The sequence below is a fragment of the Xiphophorus couchianus genome, chromosome 6 (assembly GCF_001444195.1).
Source record: "Xiphophorus couchianus chromosome 6, X_couchianus-1.0, whole genome shotgun sequence".
Lineage (NCBI taxonomy): Eukaryota > Metazoa > Chordata > Actinopteri > Cyprinodontiformes > Poeciliidae > Xiphophorus > Xiphophorus couchianus.
The window spans coordinates 27,434,474-27,448,125 of record NC_040233.1 but is presented as its reverse complement, the minus strand read 5'-3'; the positions used below and the strand labels follow the sequence as shown (position 1 = coordinate 27,448,125).

General features: G+C 43.1%; 57 non-coding genes across 57 annotated transcripts; all 57 read right to left on the bottom strand.

The window, feature by feature from the left end:
* Window positions 1-284: 284 nt before the first annotated feature.
* trnas-uga (transfer RNA serine (anticodon UGA)) lies at window positions 285-366 on the bottom strand. The gene has a single exon. It is a non-coding gene; the product is annotated as a tRNA-Ser (tRNA).
* Window positions 367-497: 131 nt separating this feature from the next.
* Window positions 498-580, bottom strand: trnas-aga (transfer RNA serine (anticodon AGA)). Its single transcript has one exon. It is a non-coding gene; the product is annotated as a tRNA-Ser (tRNA).
* A 155-nt stretch (window positions 581-735) lies between these two features.
* trnas-uga (transfer RNA serine (anticodon UGA)) lies at window positions 736-817 on the bottom strand. Its single transcript has one exon. It is a non-coding gene; the product is annotated as a tRNA-Ser (tRNA).
* A 139-nt stretch (window positions 818-956) lies between these two features.
* Window positions 957-1,039, bottom strand: trnas-uga (transfer RNA serine (anticodon UGA)). Its single transcript has one exon. It is a non-coding gene; the product is annotated as a tRNA-Ser (tRNA).
* A 152-nt stretch (window positions 1,040-1,191) lies between these two features.
* Window positions 1,192-1,272, bottom strand: trnas-aga (transfer RNA serine (anticodon AGA)). Its single transcript has one exon. It is a non-coding gene; the product is annotated as a tRNA-Ser (tRNA).
* Window positions 1,273-1,424: 152 nt separating this feature from the next.
* Window positions 1,425-1,505, bottom strand: trnas-aga (transfer RNA serine (anticodon AGA)). The gene has a single exon. It is a non-coding gene; the product is annotated as a tRNA-Ser (tRNA).
* Window positions 1,506-1,644: 139 nt separating this feature from the next.
* trnas-aga (transfer RNA serine (anticodon AGA)) lies at window positions 1,645-1,725 on the bottom strand. The gene has a single exon. It is a non-coding gene; the product is annotated as a tRNA-Ser (tRNA).
* A 152-nt stretch (window positions 1,726-1,877) lies between these two features.
* On the bottom strand, window positions 1,878-1,958 carry trnas-aga (transfer RNA serine (anticodon AGA)). The gene has a single exon. It is a non-coding gene; the product is annotated as a tRNA-Ser (tRNA).
* A 139-nt stretch (window positions 1,959-2,097) lies between these two features.
* Window positions 2,098-2,178, bottom strand: trnas-aga (transfer RNA serine (anticodon AGA)). The gene has a single exon. It is a non-coding gene; the product is annotated as a tRNA-Ser (tRNA).
* Window positions 2,179-2,334: 156 nt separating this feature from the next.
* On the bottom strand, window positions 2,335-2,416 carry trnas-uga (transfer RNA serine (anticodon UGA)). Its single transcript has one exon. It is a non-coding gene; the product is annotated as a tRNA-Ser (tRNA).
* A 152-nt stretch (window positions 2,417-2,568) lies between these two features.
* trnas-uga (transfer RNA serine (anticodon UGA)) lies at window positions 2,569-2,650 on the bottom strand. Its single transcript has one exon. It is a non-coding gene; the product is annotated as a tRNA-Ser (tRNA).
* A 139-nt stretch (window positions 2,651-2,789) lies between these two features.
* trnas-cga (transfer RNA serine (anticodon CGA)) lies at window positions 2,790-2,870 on the bottom strand. Its single transcript has one exon. It is a non-coding gene; the product is annotated as a tRNA-Ser (tRNA).
* A 151-nt stretch (window positions 2,871-3,021) lies between these two features.
* Window positions 3,022-3,102, bottom strand: trnas-aga (transfer RNA serine (anticodon AGA)). The gene has a single exon. It is a non-coding gene; the product is annotated as a tRNA-Ser (tRNA).
* A 152-nt stretch (window positions 3,103-3,254) lies between these two features.
* On the bottom strand, window positions 3,255-3,335 carry trnas-aga (transfer RNA serine (anticodon AGA)). Its single transcript has one exon. It is a non-coding gene; the product is annotated as a tRNA-Ser (tRNA).
* Window positions 3,336-3,488: 153 nt separating this feature from the next.
* On the bottom strand, window positions 3,489-3,569 carry trnas-aga (transfer RNA serine (anticodon AGA)). Its single transcript has one exon. It is a non-coding gene; the product is annotated as a tRNA-Ser (tRNA).
* A 153-nt stretch (window positions 3,570-3,722) lies between these two features.
* On the bottom strand, window positions 3,723-3,803 carry trnas-aga (transfer RNA serine (anticodon AGA)). The gene has a single exon. It is a non-coding gene; the product is annotated as a tRNA-Ser (tRNA).
* Window positions 3,804-3,941: 138 nt separating this feature from the next.
* Window positions 3,942-4,022, bottom strand: trnas-cga (transfer RNA serine (anticodon CGA)). The gene has a single exon. It is a non-coding gene; the product is annotated as a tRNA-Ser (tRNA).
* Window positions 4,023-4,173: 151 nt separating this feature from the next.
* On the bottom strand, window positions 4,174-4,255 carry trnas-uga (transfer RNA serine (anticodon UGA)). Its single transcript has one exon. It is a non-coding gene; the product is annotated as a tRNA-Ser (tRNA).
* Window positions 4,256-4,407: 152 nt separating this feature from the next.
* trnas-aga (transfer RNA serine (anticodon AGA)) lies at window positions 4,408-4,488 on the bottom strand. Its single transcript has one exon. It is a non-coding gene; the product is annotated as a tRNA-Ser (tRNA).
* A 153-nt stretch (window positions 4,489-4,641) lies between these two features.
* Window positions 4,642-4,722, bottom strand: trnas-aga (transfer RNA serine (anticodon AGA)). Its single transcript has one exon. It is a non-coding gene; the product is annotated as a tRNA-Ser (tRNA).
* Window positions 4,723-4,875: 153 nt separating this feature from the next.
* Window positions 4,876-4,956, bottom strand: trnas-aga (transfer RNA serine (anticodon AGA)). The gene has a single exon. It is a non-coding gene; the product is annotated as a tRNA-Ser (tRNA).
* Window positions 4,957-5,109: 153 nt separating this feature from the next.
* trnas-aga (transfer RNA serine (anticodon AGA)) lies at window positions 5,110-5,190 on the bottom strand. Its single transcript has one exon. It is a non-coding gene; the product is annotated as a tRNA-Ser (tRNA).
* A 156-nt stretch (window positions 5,191-5,346) lies between these two features.
* trnas-uga (transfer RNA serine (anticodon UGA)) lies at window positions 5,347-5,428 on the bottom strand. Its single transcript has one exon. It is a non-coding gene; the product is annotated as a tRNA-Ser (tRNA).
* A 152-nt stretch (window positions 5,429-5,580) lies between these two features.
* trnas-uga (transfer RNA serine (anticodon UGA)) lies at window positions 5,581-5,662 on the bottom strand. The gene has a single exon. It is a non-coding gene; the product is annotated as a tRNA-Ser (tRNA).
* A 138-nt stretch (window positions 5,663-5,800) lies between these two features.
* On the bottom strand, window positions 5,801-5,881 carry trnas-cga (transfer RNA serine (anticodon CGA)). Its single transcript has one exon. It is a non-coding gene; the product is annotated as a tRNA-Ser (tRNA).
* Window positions 5,882-6,032: 151 nt separating this feature from the next.
* trnas-uga (transfer RNA serine (anticodon UGA)) lies at window positions 6,033-6,114 on the bottom strand. The gene has a single exon. It is a non-coding gene; the product is annotated as a tRNA-Ser (tRNA).
* A 152-nt stretch (window positions 6,115-6,266) lies between these two features.
* trnas-aga (transfer RNA serine (anticodon AGA)) lies at window positions 6,267-6,347 on the bottom strand. The gene has a single exon. It is a non-coding gene; the product is annotated as a tRNA-Ser (tRNA).
* A 152-nt stretch (window positions 6,348-6,499) lies between these two features.
* On the bottom strand, window positions 6,500-6,580 carry trnas-aga (transfer RNA serine (anticodon AGA)). The gene has a single exon. It is a non-coding gene; the product is annotated as a tRNA-Ser (tRNA).
* A 156-nt stretch (window positions 6,581-6,736) lies between these two features.
* On the bottom strand, window positions 6,737-6,818 carry trnas-uga (transfer RNA serine (anticodon UGA)). The gene has a single exon. It is a non-coding gene; the product is annotated as a tRNA-Ser (tRNA).
* Window positions 6,819-6,969: 151 nt separating this feature from the next.
* Window positions 6,970-7,051, bottom strand: trnas-aga (transfer RNA serine (anticodon AGA)). The gene has a single exon. It is a non-coding gene; the product is annotated as a tRNA-Ser (tRNA).
* Window positions 7,052-7,204: 153 nt separating this feature from the next.
* On the bottom strand, window positions 7,205-7,285 carry trnas-aga (transfer RNA serine (anticodon AGA)). Its single transcript has one exon. It is a non-coding gene; the product is annotated as a tRNA-Ser (tRNA).
* A 156-nt stretch (window positions 7,286-7,441) lies between these two features.
* Window positions 7,442-7,523, bottom strand: trnas-uga (transfer RNA serine (anticodon UGA)). The gene has a single exon. It is a non-coding gene; the product is annotated as a tRNA-Ser (tRNA).
* A 152-nt stretch (window positions 7,524-7,675) lies between these two features.
* trnas-aga (transfer RNA serine (anticodon AGA)) lies at window positions 7,676-7,757 on the bottom strand. The gene has a single exon. It is a non-coding gene; the product is annotated as a tRNA-Ser (tRNA).
* A 138-nt stretch (window positions 7,758-7,895) lies between these two features.
* Window positions 7,896-7,976, bottom strand: trnas-cga (transfer RNA serine (anticodon CGA)). Its single transcript has one exon. It is a non-coding gene; the product is annotated as a tRNA-Ser (tRNA).
* A 151-nt stretch (window positions 7,977-8,127) lies between these two features.
* trnas-uga (transfer RNA serine (anticodon UGA)) lies at window positions 8,128-8,209 on the bottom strand. Its single transcript has one exon. It is a non-coding gene; the product is annotated as a tRNA-Ser (tRNA).
* A 152-nt stretch (window positions 8,210-8,361) lies between these two features.
* Window positions 8,362-8,442, bottom strand: trnas-aga (transfer RNA serine (anticodon AGA)). Its single transcript has one exon. It is a non-coding gene; the product is annotated as a tRNA-Ser (tRNA).
* Window positions 8,443-8,594: 152 nt separating this feature from the next.
* Window positions 8,595-8,675, bottom strand: trnas-aga (transfer RNA serine (anticodon AGA)). Its single transcript has one exon. It is a non-coding gene; the product is annotated as a tRNA-Ser (tRNA).
* A 153-nt stretch (window positions 8,676-8,828) lies between these two features.
* On the bottom strand, window positions 8,829-8,909 carry trnas-aga (transfer RNA serine (anticodon AGA)). Its single transcript has one exon. It is a non-coding gene; the product is annotated as a tRNA-Ser (tRNA).
* Window positions 8,910-9,062: 153 nt separating this feature from the next.
* Window positions 9,063-9,143, bottom strand: trnas-aga (transfer RNA serine (anticodon AGA)). The gene has a single exon. It is a non-coding gene; the product is annotated as a tRNA-Ser (tRNA).
* Window positions 9,144-9,281: 138 nt separating this feature from the next.
* On the bottom strand, window positions 9,282-9,362 carry trnas-cga (transfer RNA serine (anticodon CGA)). Its single transcript has one exon. It is a non-coding gene; the product is annotated as a tRNA-Ser (tRNA).
* A 151-nt stretch (window positions 9,363-9,513) lies between these two features.
* On the bottom strand, window positions 9,514-9,595 carry trnas-uga (transfer RNA serine (anticodon UGA)). The gene has a single exon. It is a non-coding gene; the product is annotated as a tRNA-Ser (tRNA).
* Window positions 9,596-9,747: 152 nt separating this feature from the next.
* Window positions 9,748-9,828, bottom strand: trnas-aga (transfer RNA serine (anticodon AGA)). The gene has a single exon. It is a non-coding gene; the product is annotated as a tRNA-Ser (tRNA).
* Window positions 9,829-9,981: 153 nt separating this feature from the next.
* Window positions 9,982-10,062, bottom strand: trnas-aga (transfer RNA serine (anticodon AGA)). Its single transcript has one exon. It is a non-coding gene; the product is annotated as a tRNA-Ser (tRNA).
* A 153-nt stretch (window positions 10,063-10,215) lies between these two features.
* On the bottom strand, window positions 10,216-10,296 carry trnas-aga (transfer RNA serine (anticodon AGA)). The gene has a single exon. It is a non-coding gene; the product is annotated as a tRNA-Ser (tRNA).
* Window positions 10,297-10,449: 153 nt separating this feature from the next.
* On the bottom strand, window positions 10,450-10,530 carry trnas-aga (transfer RNA serine (anticodon AGA)). The gene has a single exon. It is a non-coding gene; the product is annotated as a tRNA-Ser (tRNA).
* Window positions 10,531-10,686: 156 nt separating this feature from the next.
* On the bottom strand, window positions 10,687-10,768 carry trnas-uga (transfer RNA serine (anticodon UGA)). The gene has a single exon. It is a non-coding gene; the product is annotated as a tRNA-Ser (tRNA).
* A 152-nt stretch (window positions 10,769-10,920) lies between these two features.
* trnas-uga (transfer RNA serine (anticodon UGA)) lies at window positions 10,921-11,002 on the bottom strand. Its single transcript has one exon. It is a non-coding gene; the product is annotated as a tRNA-Ser (tRNA).
* Window positions 11,003-11,140: 138 nt separating this feature from the next.
* On the bottom strand, window positions 11,141-11,221 carry trnas-cga (transfer RNA serine (anticodon CGA)). The gene has a single exon. It is a non-coding gene; the product is annotated as a tRNA-Ser (tRNA).
* A 151-nt stretch (window positions 11,222-11,372) lies between these two features.
* trnas-uga (transfer RNA serine (anticodon UGA)) lies at window positions 11,373-11,454 on the bottom strand. Its single transcript has one exon. It is a non-coding gene; the product is annotated as a tRNA-Ser (tRNA).
* Window positions 11,455-11,606: 152 nt separating this feature from the next.
* Window positions 11,607-11,687, bottom strand: trnas-aga (transfer RNA serine (anticodon AGA)). The gene has a single exon. It is a non-coding gene; the product is annotated as a tRNA-Ser (tRNA).
* Window positions 11,688-11,839: 152 nt separating this feature from the next.
* trnas-aga (transfer RNA serine (anticodon AGA)) lies at window positions 11,840-11,920 on the bottom strand. Its single transcript has one exon. It is a non-coding gene; the product is annotated as a tRNA-Ser (tRNA).
* A 156-nt stretch (window positions 11,921-12,076) lies between these two features.
* Window positions 12,077-12,158, bottom strand: trnas-uga (transfer RNA serine (anticodon UGA)). The gene has a single exon. It is a non-coding gene; the product is annotated as a tRNA-Ser (tRNA).
* A 153-nt stretch (window positions 12,159-12,311) lies between these two features.
* On the bottom strand, window positions 12,312-12,392 carry trnas-aga (transfer RNA serine (anticodon AGA)). Its single transcript has one exon. It is a non-coding gene; the product is annotated as a tRNA-Ser (tRNA).
* Window positions 12,393-12,531: 139 nt separating this feature from the next.
* Window positions 12,532-12,612, bottom strand: trnas-cga (transfer RNA serine (anticodon CGA)). The gene has a single exon. It is a non-coding gene; the product is annotated as a tRNA-Ser (tRNA).
* A 148-nt stretch (window positions 12,613-12,760) lies between these two features.
* trnas-aga (transfer RNA serine (anticodon AGA)) lies at window positions 12,761-12,841 on the bottom strand. Its single transcript has one exon. It is a non-coding gene; the product is annotated as a tRNA-Ser (tRNA).
* A 372-nt stretch (window positions 12,842-13,213) lies between these two features.
* On the bottom strand, window positions 13,214-13,294 carry trnas-aga (transfer RNA serine (anticodon AGA)). The gene has a single exon. It is a non-coding gene; the product is annotated as a tRNA-Ser (tRNA).
* Window positions 13,295-13,433: 139 nt separating this feature from the next.
* Window positions 13,434-13,515, bottom strand: trnay-aua (transfer RNA tyrosine (anticodon AUA)). Its single transcript has one exon. It is a non-coding gene; the product is annotated as a tRNA-Tyr (tRNA).
* Between the last annotated feature and the right edge of the window lie 137 nt (window positions 13,516-13,652).

The window sequence follows — 13,652 nt, the reverse complement described above, 5'->3', positions numbered from 1 at the left end:
TAAAGAAGATCCTGATGATACTTGACAACAGGGAGAGTTCAACTTTTTAAAATCTGTGCATCAATTTCAGAAGATTAAATCAAACCCAGGGAACAAACTGAGATTTGGTAAATGCAGGATAACATCTGTGAAAGTCAACAAACAAGAGTTTGTGTCATCTTTAGTTTAAGATTTTATATCTGCTTTTGTTTCATGTGGAAATCAGAATTAATCGCAATCTAACAAAAAAACTGTCACACTTAAACTTTCATTTATTTGATCTACAACATTTTACAGTAAAAAGTCGCTGTGAGCAGGAATCAAACCTGCACGGGGAAACCCGATTGAATTTCAAATCCAACGCCTTAACCGCTCAGCCATCACAGCTGGTCAATGTGATACGCAGCAAGCGACCACTGAAGTAATAAAGACAAACATAAACTACATAAAGAGATCTCAGATGCTCTCCCTCGATCTGTTAAACAGCTTCATCTGTGTTGCAGCGTGTAGGCTAAAATCGCTGGGAGCAGGATTTGAACCTACGCGGGGGAAACCCCATTGGATTTCTAATCCAACATCGTAACCACTCGGCCATCACAGCTGGATGTTCTATTATGTAACCAAGGAGTAAAAGATGGATGTAACAAGTCACTGGAGAAATGAAGGCAACCTTGAACTAAACCAGGAGATCTCGGATGCTCTCCCTTGATTATTTGTTAAATAAATTCAGGTGGGATTGACCTTGTAGTCTAAAATCTCTGTGAGCAGGATTAGAACCTACACAGGGAAACCCCATTGGATTTCAAATCCAACGCCTTAACCGCTCGGCCATCACAGCTGGATGCCTTGACGTGTTATCAAGAAGCAACAAGTGAATGTACTACTGAACCTGAAATCTGAAATAAAGCATTGTTTTTCTGCAGCTTCTCATCAACCAAAGAAATAGCTCAGATATGGTGGACCCTGGAGTCTAAAATCACTGTGAGCAGGATTCGAGCCTACGCGGGGGAAACCCCATTGGATTTCAAATCTAACGCCTTAACCACTCGGCCATCACAGCTGGATATTCTGTTATGCAACCAAGGAGCAAAAGATGGATGTAACAAGTCATTGGAATAATAAAGGCAATCTTGAACTAAACCACAAGATCTCAGTTGCTCTCCCTTAATCTGATCAACAGCTTCAGGTGTGGTGGACCCTGGAGTCTAAAATCGCTGTGAGCAGGATTCGAACCTACGCGGGAAACCCCATTGGATTTCTAATCCAACGCCTTAACCTCTCGGCCATCACAGCTGAATATTGTGATATGTAGCGAACGATCAGAACATGGATGTAAAAGGTCACTAAAGTAAGAAACAAAATCAGGAGATCTTCAGAGCTGTTGGATGCTCTCCCTTGATTAGTAGCTAAATAAATTCAGGTGTGTTGGACCTGGAGTCTAAAATCGCTGTGAGCAGGATTCGAACCTACGTGGGAAACCCCATTAGATTTCTAATGCAACGCCTTAACCTCTCGGCCATCACAGCCTGATGCCTTGACATGTAATCAAGAAGCAACAAGTGAACGTACTACTGAACCTGAAATCTGAAATAAACCATGGTTTTTCTGCAGCTTTTCATCAACCAAACAAATAGCTCAGATATGGTGGACACTGGAGTCTAAAATCTCTGTGAGCAGGATTCGAACCTACGCGGGAAACACCATTGTATTTCTAATCCAATGACTTAACCACTCGGCCATCACAGCTGAATATTGTGATATGTAGCGAACGATCAGAACATGGATGTAAAAGGTCACTAAAGTAAGAAACAAAATCAGGAGATCTTCAGAGCTGTTGGATGCTCTCCCTTGATTAGTAGCTAAATAAATTCAGGTGTGTTGGACCTGGAGTCTAAAATTGCTGTGAGCAGGATTCGAACCTACGTGGGAAACCCCATTAGATTTCTAATGCAACGCCTTAACCTCTCGGCCATCACAGCCTGATGCCTTGACATGTAATCAAGAAGCAACAAGTGAACGTACTACTGAACCTGAAATCTGAAATAAACCATGGTTTTTCTGCAGCTTTTCATCAACCAAACAAATAGCTCAGATATGGTGGACACTGGAGTCTAAAATCTCTGTGAGCAGGATTCGAACCTACGCGGGAAACACCATTGTATTTCTAATCCAACGACTTAACCACTCGGCCATCACAGCTGGATATTCTAATAGGTAATATTAGGAGCAAAAGATGAATGTGATAAGTCACTGGCGTAATGAAGGCAACTTTGAACTACACCAAGAGATCGGAGATGCTCTCAATTCATTAGTTGTTAAAAAAATTCAGGTGTGTTGGAACCTGTAGTCTAAAATCGCTGTGAGCAGGATTTGAACCTGCGCGGGGAAACCCCATTGGATTTCAAATCCAACGCCTTAACTGCTCGGCCATCACAGCTGGATATTGTGATATGTAGCGAACGATCAGAATTTGGATGTGAACAGTCACTGAAGTATTAAAGACAAACCTAAACTACATAAGGAGATCTCAGATGCTCTCCCTCGATCTGTTAAACAGCATCAAGTTCGTTGGACCCTGTAGTATAAAATCGCTGTGAGCAGGATTTGAACCTACGCGGGGAAACCCCATTGGATTTCAAATCCAACGCCTTAACCTCTCGGCCATCACAGCTGAATGCCTTGACATGTAATCAAGGAGCAACAAGTGAACGTATTACTGAACCTGAAATCTGAAATAAAGCATGGTTTTTCTGCAGCTTTTCATCAACCAAACAAATAGTTCAGATATGGTGGACCCTGTAGTCTAAAATCGCTGTGAGCAGGATTCGAACCTACGCGGGAAACCCCATTGGATTTCGAATCCAAAGCCTTAACCTCTCGGCCATCACAGCAAGACATTGCCAAATGTTGCCAACGATCAGAACGTGGATGTAACAAGTCAGTGACATAATAAAAACAAATTTGACCTGAATCGGGAGATCTCAGATACTCTCCCTTTATCTGTTAACAGCTTCAGGTGTGTTGGAACTTGTTGTATAAAATCGCTGTGAGCAGGATTCGAACCTATGCGGGAAACCCCATTGGATTTCTAATCTAACGCCTTAACCGCTCGGCCATCACAGCTGGATATTCTGTTATGCAACCAAGGACCAAAAGATGGATGTAACAAGTCATTGGAATAATAAAGGCAATCTTGAACTAAACCACAAGATCTCAGATGCTCTTCCTTAATCTGATCAACAGCTTCAGGTGTGGTGGACCCTGGAGTCTAAAATCGCTGTGAGCAGGATTCGAACCTACGCGGGAAACCCCATTGGATTTCTAATCCAACGGCTTAACCGCTCGGCCATCACCGCTGGATATTGTGATATGTAGCGAACGATCAGAACATGGATGTTAAAGGTCACTAAAGTAAGAAACAAAATCAGGAGATCTTCAGAGCTGTTGGATGCTCTCCCTTGATTAGTAGCTAAATAAATTCAGGTGTGTTGGACCCTGGAGTCTAAAATCGCTGTGAGCAGGATTCGAACCTACGCGGGAAACCCCATTAGATTTCTAATCCAACGCCTTAACCTCTCGGCCATCACAGCTGGATATTGTGATATGTAGCGAACGATCAGAACATGGATGTAAAAGGTCACTAAAGTAAGAAACAAAATCAGGAGATCTTCAGAGCTGTTGGATGCTCTCCCTTGATTAGTAGCTAAATAAATTCAGGTGTGTTGGACCCTGTAGTCTAAAATCGCTGTGAGCAGGATTCGAACCTACGCGGGAAACCCCATTGGATTTCTAATCCAACGCCTTAACCTCTCGGCCATCACAGCTGGATGCCTTGACATGTAATCAAGGAGCAACAAGTGAACGTATTACTGAACCTGAAATCTGAAATAAACCATGGTTTTTCTGCAGCTTCTCATCAACCAAACAGATAGTTCAGATATGGTGGACCTGTAGTCTAAAATCGCTGTAAGCAGGATTCGAACCTACGCGGGAAACCCCATTGGATTTCGAATCCAACGCCTTAACCTCTCGGCAATCACAGCAAGACATTGCCATATGTTGCCGACGATCAGAACGTGGATGTAACAAGTCAGTGACATAATAAAAACAAATTTGACCTGAATCGGGAGGTCTCAGATACTCTCCCTTTATCTGTTAACATCTTCAGGTGTGTTGGAACTTGTTGTATAAAATCGCTGTGAGCAGGATTTGAACCTACGTGGGGAAACCCCATTGGATTTCAAATCTAACGCCTTAACCGCTCGGCCATCACAGCTGGATATTCTGTTATGCAACCAAGGAGCAAAAGATGGATGTAACAAGTCATTGGAATAATAAAGGCAATCTTGAACTAAACCACAAGATCTCAGTTGCTCTCCCTTAATCTGATCAACAGCTTCAGGTGTGGTGGACCCTGGACTCTAAAATCACTGTGAGCAGGATTCGAACCTACGCGGGAAACCCCATTAGATTTCTAATCCAAAGCCTTAACCTCTCGGCCATGACAGCTGAATATTGTGATATGTAGCGAACGATCAGAACATGGATGTAAAAGGTCACTAAAGTAAGAAACAAAATCAGGAGATCTTCAGAGCTGTTGGATGCTCTCCCTTGATTAGTAGCTAAATAAATTCAGGTGTGTTGGACCCTGGAGTCTAAAATCGCTGTGAGAAGGATTCGAACCTACGCGGGAAACCCCATTGGATTTCTAATCCAACGCCTTAACCGCTCGGCCATCATAGCTGGATATTCTGTTATGCAACCAAGGACCAAAAGATGGATGTAACAAGTCAATTGGAATAATAAAGGTAATCTTGAACTAAACCACAAGATCTCAGATGCTCTCCCTTAATCTGATCAACAGCTTCAGGTGTGGTGGACCCTGGAGTCTAAAATAGCTGTGAGCAGGATTCGAACCTACGCGGGAAACCCCATTAGATTTCTAATCCAACGCCTTAACCTCTCGGCCATCACAGCTGGATATTGTGATATGTAGCGAACGATCAGAACATGGATGTAAAAGGTCACTAAAGTAAGAAACAAAATCAGGAGATCTTCAGAGCTGTTGGATGCTCTCCCTTGATTAGTAGCTAAATAAATTCAGGTGTGTTGGACCCTGTAGTCTAAAATCGCTGTGAGCAGGATTCGAACCTACGCGGGAAACCCCATTGGATTTCTAATCCAACGCCTTAACCGCTCGGCCATCACAGCTGGATATTCTAATAGCTAATATTAGGAGCAAAAGATGAATGTGATAAGTCACTGGCGTAATGAAGGCAACTTTGAACTACACCAAGAGATCGGAGATGCTCTCAATTCATTAGTTGTTAAAAAAATTCAGGTGTGTTGGAACCTGTAGTCTAAAATCGCTGTGAGCAGAATTTGAACCTGCGTGGGGAAACCGCATTGGATTTCAAATCCAACGCCTTAACTGCTCGGCCATCACAGCTGGATATTGTGATATGTAGCGAACGATCAAAATGTGGATGTGAACAGTCACTGAAGTATTAAAGACAATCCTAAACTACATAAGGAGATCTCAGATGCTCTCCCTCGATCTGTTAAACAGCATCAAGTTTGTTGGACCCTGTAGTATAAAATCGCTGTGAGCATGATTTGAACCTACGCGGGGAAACCCCATTGGATTTCAAATCCAACGCCTTAACCTCTCGGCCATCACAGCTGGATGCCTTGACATGTAATCAAGGAGCAACAAGTGAACGTATTACTGAACCTGAAAACTGAAATAAACCATGGTTTTTCTGCAGCTTTACTTCAACCAAACAAATAGTTCAGATACGGTGGACCCTGTTTCTAAAATCGATGTAAGCAGTATTCGAACCTACGCGGGAAACCCCATTGGATTTCGAATCCAACGCCTTAACCTCTCTGCCATCACAGCAAGACATTGCCAAATGTTGCCAACGATCAGAACGTGGATGTAACAAGTCAGTGACATAATAAAAACAAATTTGACCTGAATCGGGAGATCTCAGATACTCTCCCTTTATCTGTTAACAGCTTCAGGTGTGTTGGAACTTGTTGTATAAAATCGCTGTGAGCAGGATTTGAACCTACGTGGGGAAACCCCATTGGATTTCAAATCTAACGCCTTAACCGCTCGGCCATCACAGCTGGATATTCTGTTATGCAACCAAGGAGCAAAAGATGGATGTAACAAGTCATTGGAATAATAAAGGCAATCTTGAACTAAAGCTCAAGATCTCAGATGCTCTTCCTTAATCTGATCAACAGCTTCAGGTGTGGTGGACCCTGGAGTCTAAAATCGCTGTGAGCAGGATTCGAACCTACGCGGGAAACCCCATTAGATTTCTAATCCAACGCCTTAACCGCTCGGCCATCACAGCTGGATATTCTGTTATGCAACCAAGGACCAAAAGATGGATGTAACAAGTCATTGGAATAATAAAGGCAATCTTGAACTAAACCACAAGATCTCAGATGCTCTCCCTTAATCTGATCAACAGCTTCAGGTGTGGTGGACCCTGGAGTCTAAAATCGCTGTGAGGAGGATTCGAACCTACGCTGGAAACCCCATTAGATTTCTAATCCAACGCCTTAACCACTCGGCCATCACAGCTGGATATTCTAATAGGTAATATTAGGAGCAAAAGATGAATGTGATAAGTCACTGGCGTAATGAAGGCAACTTTGAACTACACCAAGAGATCGGAGATGCTCTCAATTCATTAGTTGTTAAAAAAATTCAGGTGTGTTGGAAGCTGTAGTCTAAAATCGCTGTGAGCAGGATTTGAACCTGCGCGGGGAAACCCCATTGGATTTCAAATCCAACGCCTTAACTGCTCGGCCATCACAGCTGGATATTGTGATATGTAGCGAACGATCAGAATGTGGATGTGAACAGTCACTGAAGTATTAAAGACAAACCTAAACTACATAAGGAGGTCTCAGATGCTCTCCCTCGATCTGTTAAACAGCATCAAGTTGTTGGACCCTGTAGTATAAAATCTCTGTGAGTAGGATTTGAACCTACGCGGGGAAACCCCATTGGATTTCTAATCCAACGCCTTAACCTCTCGGCCATCACAGCTGGATATTGTGATATGTAGCGAACGATCAGAACATGGATGTAAAAGGTCACTAAAGTAAGAAACAAAATCAGGAGATCTTCAGAGCTGTTGGATGCTCTCCCTTGATTAGTAGCTAAATAAATTCAGGTGTGTTGGACCCTGTAGTCTAAAATCGCTGTGAGCAGGATTCGAACCTACGCGGGAAACCCCATTGGATTTCTAATCCAACGCCTTAACCGCTCGGCCATCACAGCTGGATATTCTAATAGGTAATATTAGGAGCAATAGATGAATGTGATAAGTCACTGGCGTAATGAAGGCAACTTTGAACTACACCAAGAGATCGGAGATGCTCTCAATTCATTAGTTGTTAAAAAAATTCAGGTGTGTTGGAACCTGTAGTCTAAAATCGCTGTGAGCAGAATTTGAACCTGCGTGGGGAAACCGCATTGGATTTCAAATCCAACGCCTTAACTGCTCGGCCATCACAGCTGGATATTGTGATATGTAGCGAACGATCAAAATGTGGATGTGAACAGTCACTGAAGTATTAAAGACAATCCTAAACTACATAAGGAGATCTCAGATGCTCTCCCTCGATCTGTTAAACAGCATCAAGTTTGTTGGACCCTGTAGTATAAAATCGCTGTGAGCATGATTTGAACCTACGCGGGGAAACCCCATTGGATTTCTAATCCAACGCCTTAACCTCTCGGCCATCACAGCTGGATGCCTTGACATGTAATCAAGGAGCAACAAGTGAACGTATTACTGAACCTGAAAACTGAAATAAACCATGGTTTTTCTGCAGCTTTACTTCAACCAAACAAATAGTTCAGATACGGTGGACCCTGTTTCTAAAATCGATGTAAGCAGTATTCGAACCTACGCGGGAAACCCCATTGGATTTCGAATCCAACGCCTTAACCTCTCTGCCATCACAGCAAGACATTGCCAAATGTTGCCAACGATCAGAACGTGGATGTAACAAGTCAGTGACATAATAAAAACAAATTTGACCTGAATCGGGAGATCTCAGATACTCTCCCTTTATCTGTTAACAGCTTCAGGTGTGTTGGAACTTGTTGTATAAAATCGCTGTGAGCAGGATTTGAACCTACGTGGGGAAACCCCATTGGATTTCAAATCTAACGCCTTAACCGCTCGGCCATCACAGCTGGATATTCTATTATGCAACATAGGAGCAAAAGATGGATGTAACAAGTCATTGGAATAATAAAGGCAATCTTGAACTAAACCACAAGATCTCAGATGCTCTCCCTTAATCTGATCAGCAGCTTCAGGTGTGGTGGACCCTGGACTCTAAAATCGCTGTGAGCAAGATTCGAACCTACGCGGGAAACCCCATTGGATTTCTAATCCAACGCCTTAACCGCTCGGCCATCACAGCTGGATATTCTGTTATGCAACCAAGGACCAAAAGATGGATGTAACAAGTCATTGGAATAATAAAGGCAATCTTGAACTAAACCACAAGATCTCAGATGCTCTTCCTTAATCTGATCAACAGCTTCAGGTGTGGTGGACCCTGGAGTCTAAAATCGCTGTGAGCAGGATTCGAACCTACGCGGGAAACCCCATTGGATTTCTAATCCAACGCCTTAACCGCTCGGCCATCACCGCTGGATATTGTGATATGTAGCGAACGATCAGAACATGGATGTTAAAGGTCACTAAAGTAAGAAACAAAATCAGGAGATCTTCAGAGCTGTTGGATGCTCTCCCTTGATTAGTAGCTAAATAAATTCAGGTGTGTTGGACCCTGGAGTCTAAAATCGCTGTGAGCAGGATTCGAACCTACGCGGGAAACCCCATTAGATTTCTAATCCAACGCCTTAACCTCTCGGCCATCACAGCTGGATATTGTGATATGTAGCGAACGATCAGAACATGGATGTAAAAGGTCACTAAAGTAAGAAACAAAATCAGGAGATCTTCAGAGCTGTTGGATGCTCTCCCTTGATTAGTAGCTAAATAAATTCAGGTGTGTTGGACCCTGTAGTCTAAAATCGCTGTGAGCAGGATTCGAACCTACGCGGGAAACCCCATTGGATTTCTAATCCAACGCCTTAACCTCTCGGCCATCACAGCTGGATGCCTTGACATGTAATCAAGGAGCAACAAGTGAACGTATTACTGAACCTGAAATCTGAAATAAACCATGGTTTTTCTGCAGCTTCTCATCAACCAAACAGATAGTTCAGATATGGTGGACCTGTAGTCTAAAATCGCTGTAAGCAGGATTCGAACCTACGCGGGAAACCCCATTGGATTTCGAATCCAACGCCTTAACCTCTCGGCAATCACAGCAAGACATTGCCATATGTTGCCGACGATCAGAACGTGGATGTAACAAGTCAGTGACATAATAAAAACAAATTTGACCTGAATCGGGAGGTCTCAGATACTCTCCCTTTATCTGTTAACATCTTCAGGTGTGTTGGAACTTGTTGTATAAAATCGCTGTGAGCAGGATTTGAACCTACGTGGGGAAACCCCATTGGATTTCAAATCTAACGCCTTAACCGCTCGGCCATCACAGCTGGATATTCTGTTATGCAACCAAGGAGCAAAAGATGGATGTAACAAGTCATTGGAATAATAAAGGCAATCTTGAACTAAACCACAAGATCTCAGTTGCTCTCCCTTAATCTGATCAACAGCTTCAGGTGTGGTGGACCCTGGACTCTAAAATCACTGTGAGCAGGATTCGAACCTACGCGGGAAACCCCATTAGATTTCTAATCCAAAGCCTTAACCTCTCGGCCATGACAGCTGAATATTGTGATATGTAGCGAACGATCAGAACATGGATGTAAAAGGTCACTAAAGTAAGAAACAAAATCAGGAGATCTTCAGAGCTGTTGGATGCTCTCCCTTGATTAGTAGCTAAATAAATTCAGGTGTGTTGGACCCTGGAGTCTAAAATCGCTGTGAGAAGGATTCGAACCTACGCGGGAAACCCCATTGGATTTCTAATCCAACGCCTTAACCGCTCGGCCATCACAGCTGGATATTCTGTTATGCAACCAAGGACCAAAAGATGGATGTAACAAGTCAATTGGAATAATAAAGGTAATCTTGAACTAAACCACAAGATCTCAGATGCTCTCCCTTAATCTGATCAACAGCTTCAGGTGTGGTGGACCCTGGAGTCTAAAATAGCTGTGAGCAGGATTCGAACCTACGCGGGAAACCCCATTAGATTTCTAATCCAACGCCTTAACCTCTCGGCCATCACAGCTGGATATTGTGATATGTAGCGAACGATCAGAACATGGATGTAAAAGGTCACTAAAGTAAGAAACAAAATCAGGAGATCTTCAGAGCTGTTGGATGCTCTCCCTTGATTAGTAGCTAAATAAATTCAGGTGTGTTGGACCCTGTAGTCTAAAATCGCTGTGAGCAGGATTCGAACCTACGCGGGAAACCCCATTGGATTTCTAATCCAACGCCTTAACCGCTCGGCCATCACAGCTGGATATTCTAATAGCTAATATTAGGAGCAAAAGATGAATGTGATAAGTCACTGGCGTAATGAAGGCAACGTTGAACTACACCAAGAGATCGGAGATGCTCTCAATTCATTAGTTGTTAAAAAAATTCAGGTGTGTTGGAACCTGTAGTCTAAAATCGCTGTGAGCAGAATTTGAACCTGCGTGGGGAAACCGCATTGGATTTCAAATCCAACGCCTTAACTGCTCGGCCATCACAGCTGGATATTGTGATATGTAGCGAACGATCAAAATGTGGATGTGAACAGTCACTGAAGTATTAAAGACAATCCTAAACTACATAAGGAGATCTCAGATGCTCTCCCTCGATCTGTTAAACAGCATCAAGTTTGTTGGACCCTGTAGTATAAAATCGCTGTGAGCATGATTTGAACCTACGCGGGGAAACCCCATTGGATTTCAAATCCAACGCCTTAACCTCTCGGCCATCACAGCTGGATGCCTTGACATGTAATCAAGGAGCAACAAGTGAACGTATTACTGAACCTGAAAACTGAAATAAACCATGGTTTTTCTGCAGCTTTACTTCAACCAAACAAATAGTTCAGATACGGTGGACCCTGTTTCTAAAATCGATGTAAGCAGTATTCGAACCTACGCGGGAAACCCCATTGGATTTCGAATCCAACACCTTAACCTCTCTGCCATCACAGCAAGACATTGCCAAATGTTGCCAACGATCAGAACGTGGATGTAACAAGTCAGTGACATAATAAAAACAAATTTGACCTGAATCGGGAGATCTCAGATACTCTCCCTTTATCTGTTAACAGCTTCAGGTGTGTTGGAACTTGTTGTATAAAATCGCTGTGAGCAGGATTTGAACCTACGTGGGGAAACCCCATTGGATTTCAAATCTAACGCCTTAACCGCTCGGCCATCACAGCTGGATATTCTGTTATGCAACCAAGGAGCAAAAGATGGATGTAACAAGTCATTGGAATAATAAAGGCAATCTTGAACTAAAGCTCAAGATCTCAGATGCTCTTCCTTAATCTGATCAACAGCTTCAGGTGTGGTGGACCCTGGAGTCTAAAATCGCTGTGAGCAGGATTCGAACCTACGCGGGAAACCCCATTAGATTTCTAATCCAACGCCTTAACCGCTCGGCCATCACAGCTGGATATTCTGTTATGCAACCAAGGACCAAAAGATGGATGTAACAAGTCATTGGAATAATAAAGGCAATCTTGAACTAAACCACAAGATCTCAGATGCTCTCCCTTAATCTGATCAACAGCTTCAGGTGTGGTGGACCCTGGAGTCTAAAATCGCTGTGAGGAGGATTCGAACCTACGCTGGAAACCCCATTAGATTTCTAATCCAACGCCTTAACCACTCGGCCATCACAGCTGGATATTCTAATAGGTAATATTAGGAGCAAAAGATGAATGTGATAAGTCACTGGCGTAATGAAGGCAACTTTGAACTACACCAAGAGATCGGAGATGCTCTCAATTCATTAGTTGTTAAAAAAATTCAGGTGTGTTGGAAGCTGTAGTCTAAAATCGCTGTGAGCAGGATTTGAACCTACGCGGGGAAACCCCATTGGATTTCAAATCCAACGCCTTAACTGCTCGGCCATCACAGCTGGATATTGTGATATGTAGCGAACGATCAGAACATGGATGTAAAAGGTCACTAAAGTAAGAAACAAAATCAGGAGATCTTCAGAGCTGTTGGATGCTCTCCCTTGATTAGTAGCTAAATAAATTCAGGTGTGTTGGACCCTGTAGTCTAAAATCGCTGTGAGCAGGATTCGAACCTACGCGGGAAACCCCATTGGATTTCTAATCCAACGCCTTAACCTCTCGGCCATCACAGCTGGATGCCTTGACATGTAATCAAGGAGCAACAAGTGAACGTATTACTGAACCTGAAATCTGAAATAAACCGTGGTTTTTCTGCAGCTTTTCATCAACCAAACAAATAGTTCAGATATGGTGGACCCTGTAGTCTAAAATCGCTGTAAGCAGGATTCGAACCTACGCGGGAAACCCCATTGGATTTCGAATCCAACGCCTTAACCTCTCGGCCATCACAGCAAGACATTTCCAAATGTTACCAACGATCAGAACGTCGATGGAACAAGTCAGTGACATAATAAAAACAAATTTGACCTGAACCACAAGATCTCAGATACTCTCCCTTTATCTGTTAACAGCTTGAGGTGTGTTGGAACTTGTATAAAATTGCTGTGAGCAGGATTCGAACCTACGCGGGAAACCCCATTGGATTTCTAATCCAACGCCTTAACCGCTCGGCCATCACAGCTGGATGCCTGGACATGTAATCAAGAAGCAACAAGTGAACGTACTACTGAACCTGAAATCTGAAATAAACCATGGTTTTTCTGCAGCTTTTCATCAACCAAACAAATAGCTCAGATATGGTGGACCCTGGAGTCTAAAATCTCTGTGAGTAGGATTTGAGCCTACGCGGGGATACCCCATTGGATTTCAATCCAACGACTTAACCGCTCGGCCATCACAGCTGGATATTCTATTATGCAACATAGGAGCAAAAGATGGATGTAACAAGTCATTGGAATAATAAAGGCAATCTTGAACTAAACCACAAGATCTCAGATGCTCTCCCTTAATCTGATCAGCAGCTTCAGGTGTGGTGGACCCTGGACTCTAAAATCGCTGTGAGCAGGATTCGAACCTACGCGGGAAACCCCATTGGATTTCTAATCCAACGCCTTAACCGCTCGGCCATCACAGCTGGATATTGTGATATGTAATCAAGAAGCAACAAGTGAACGTACTACTGAACCTGAAATCTGAAATAAACCATGGTTTTTCTGCAGCTTTTCATCAACCAAACAAATAGCTCAGATATGGTGGACCCCTGAGTCTAAAATCTCTGTGAGCAGGATTCGAGCCTACGCGGGAAAACCCCATTGGATTTATAATCCAACGACTTAACCACTCGGCCATCACAGCTGGATATTCTGTTATGTAACCAAGGAGCAAAAGATGGATGTAACAAGTCATTGGAGTAATAAACACAATCTGGAACTAAACCAGGAGATCTCAGATGCTCTCCCTTAATCTGATCAACAGCTTCAGGCGTGGTGGAC